At 44.6% G+C, this 3095-nt stretch overlaps 1 pseudogene; it reads right to left on the reverse strand.

Moving 5' to 3' along the window:
* Positions 1-1615: 1615 nt before the first annotated feature.
* On the reverse strand, positions 1616-2726 carry LOC110303740 (annotated as a pseudogene).
* Positions 2727-3095: the final 369 nt, after the last annotated feature.

Here is a 3095-nt window from a genome sequence, read left to right on the forward strand (position 1 = left end):
GAGAGGAGAGGAGAGGAGAGGAGAGGAGAGGAGAGAGAGAAAGAGAAAGAGTGAAAAAGAAAGAGAGAAAGAAAGAAAGAGAGGAAGAGAGGAAGAGAGGAAGAAAAAAAGAAAAGGGAAAATGAAAGGAAAAAGTAAACCTGTCTTGATCTCTGCGAGCACGGGCTCATTCTGTCTGCATGTCCTGGTGAGCACTCTCAGAATATTCAGGCTTGGTGCCCCTCCAAATACTCTTTAACTGCACTCTGGTGAGTATAAAGATAGGGTCTGAAAGCAAAAGGAAAAGCAGTGTGATCAAGCCTTGGGCATAGTTTTCAAGATAATCCTGAAAGCCTGAAGCTAATCAACATGAAATCACCCAGTGTCTCAGAACTCCTGCCTATATAAAGGCCTGGTTTTCTTGTACTGGGTTTCTTTTTCATAATGTTCACCAGTCATAAGACTTTAGTAGGAAGGAAAGAAAAACAACTCTGACCAGTTGCTGTTTTATTTTCTTTTTACTACAGTTATAATTCACATCTTATGATATAAGTCATGTGAGTGAAACACATGCCCTATTGAAAAATAACTAGGATATAATCATTATGTTTGTGTGAAGTCCCTTTTGGCTGACAACACATACTTTAGGTATAACTGAGTCCTGCCAAGGCAAAGAGGTGCCCCAGTGGGTGATGCTTACTTATAAGGGGAAAGAATATTTTAATGACAGCACATAAGGCAACCACCATGCACAGCATGCAGGGAAGTCTGATGTTTTTTAACCCTTTTGGATAATTTTTGCTGTCAATGGAGTAGCTGTTCTCCAACAATCCTAAATTTCTATCATGCATAGTTACAGAAATTCTGAGCTTTTAAATAAAGGAAAACTTTTACCTGAAAGTGTATCAAGTCATAGCAACTTTGAGCTCTTCCGTACACAGAATGAGATGAAAATACATATATGTAAAGGATAAAACAAATAGAAATATCTATCAGTTAATTGGATTATGGTTTATGATAATAAACTATAGGAGTATTATATTTTTCTGTTGTAGTAGTCACAGTGAATTTGGATAGCACATGGTTTTACTCTCTGTGAAAACATTAGGCCTGAATTGAACTGGAAGTTGAAATAAATGGTGGAATTGTACAGAATCGAGGTAACACTAATCCAAATTCAGATCAGCTGTAGTATAAGACTTGGTTGGCAGTTCAGAGTTTTGACACACTTTGTCTTTGTACTAGAAGACATGCTGCTCTGCCTTCATAAGACCTTGTCATCTCTACTCTGGGGCCCCCGTAGATGAGTTTCCTGAGGTGTAAGAAGAGCTGACTAGGAGATGTGGGGATTCTTTGTTATGGCAAAGCAAATCTATTTATCTTCTATGAAAACTGGTGAGCAGTGGAGCTTATGCTTTCGTTCCTCCTCTGCCACTCACACCCCACTTTCTTCACGAGGATGTAAGCACTTGGGAAAATACATCCCTGACACACCCTGGTGTGAGCAAACACTAGAGTCATGTGAGGGCCTGCGAGGAAGGGTTACAGGAAAACTGAACAGAGTTTATCCTCTTCAATAGCAAGTGGGTAGGCAGGGGCCTGAAGTGTTGATAAAGCAGCCTTAGAACAGCTCTGGTTAGTAGGCATGGTTAGAGATGAAGAGAGATTCACTGGCTGCGGCTCCAGACTGGCCACTTGGGGTATACTTTCCTTGACAAGCGAGTCTGTTGACCAGGGCTTGCTTGATGTACTCCTCCAGGGCTGCCTTCAGGTTCTCCTTCCCACCCCAGGCCTTTAGAGTAGAGGCCTGCAGGGCTCGGCCATAGGAGAAAGTCAAGGCCCATGGCTTCAGCAGTGGACACTTGTTGATAGCTTTGAAGTTGATGGATGCCTCTTCCTCACTCTGCCTTCCAGACAGGAAAGTGACCCCAGCAACAACGACAAAGTGCTGTGACCGTTGTCATGGCAATCTCCTCACTGGAGAATTTCTGGGTGCAAGCATGGCCAGGGGTGACCATTTTGGGCTTCAGCAATGTGCCTTCCAGATAGACATGGTGGTTGCTCAGAGCCTTGTAGACAGCCGCAGTACCTTCTCAGTTACATACTGGCATTGCTTCAAGTCATGGTCCCCATCAGGGAGAATTTCAGGCTCCACAATGGGTACAATGCCATTCTGCTGGTAGATGCTGGCATAACGGGCCAGAACATTGGCATTTTTCCATGATGGTAAGGGCTGAGGGAGTATGTTCCCCAGTCTTTAGCATACAGCGCCACTTGGCAAAGTCGGTTCAATCCTTTTTATACTGGGTACAGCATTCAGACAGGCCATCTAGCCCTTGGGTAGTAATCTAGCCATTGGTTCCTGCCAGGGGAAACCACACCCTTATCTACCCCAATTGCCCACAACACCACCCTTGGGCTTGATAACTTGGGGGAAGGGACGCCCATCATCTGTCTTCTGGTACAGTGTCTCATGGAAGAGGATCACACTCCCATCCCCCAATCCCCAATGCAGGGATTCACACAGTCAGAGCAGTCAGCAGCAGCAGGCGGGAGAACTGCCTGTTCCCCTCGGTGTTCGCGTGTGTACCAATGGACTGCAAGCGCTTGGCAATGCTTCCAGTGGACTCATCTGCAGCCAGGATGCCCTTGACGGGAGCCACAATTCGGTGAGCAATGTCAGATAGCTCCTTCTTCTGCTCCGGGGTCAGTGCTGGATATGGGTAGGGCATGGTGCCCGTGGAAGTACTTTCCTGTAGTGTAGTGAAAGAAGCCACAGAGCCTTGTCAGCTCCAAGTCGAGTATATACTAATTTATAATAGGGCTAGACAGGGAGAGATGGACTAGAGAACTCTTGACAATTGTAGATAGACTATGCAGACTGAAGTTCACTTGCCTTACCTAGACAATGGATAGCCGCACTCCAAATTTACATAATGATGTAGAAATAAGTTCAGAGGTTCAAAGGATGCTTTCTGGGTTAAACTTCAAAGAATTAGGAGAAGAAAGAGCAAAGGAAAGTAAGTGAGAGGGGAAAAAAGAACCTATCAGAGTTCAGTTGTCATGGGCAGTTTTACTGAAAGGAACAAAGCAAAGACACATCAGCTAAAAGAACA

Source organism: Mus caroli, chromosome 10 (genome assembly GCF_900094665.2).
Source record: "Mus caroli chromosome 10, CAROLI_EIJ_v1.1, whole genome shotgun sequence".
NCBI classification, from domain to species: Eukaryota; Metazoa; Chordata; class Mammalia; order Rodentia; family Muridae; genus Mus; species Mus caroli.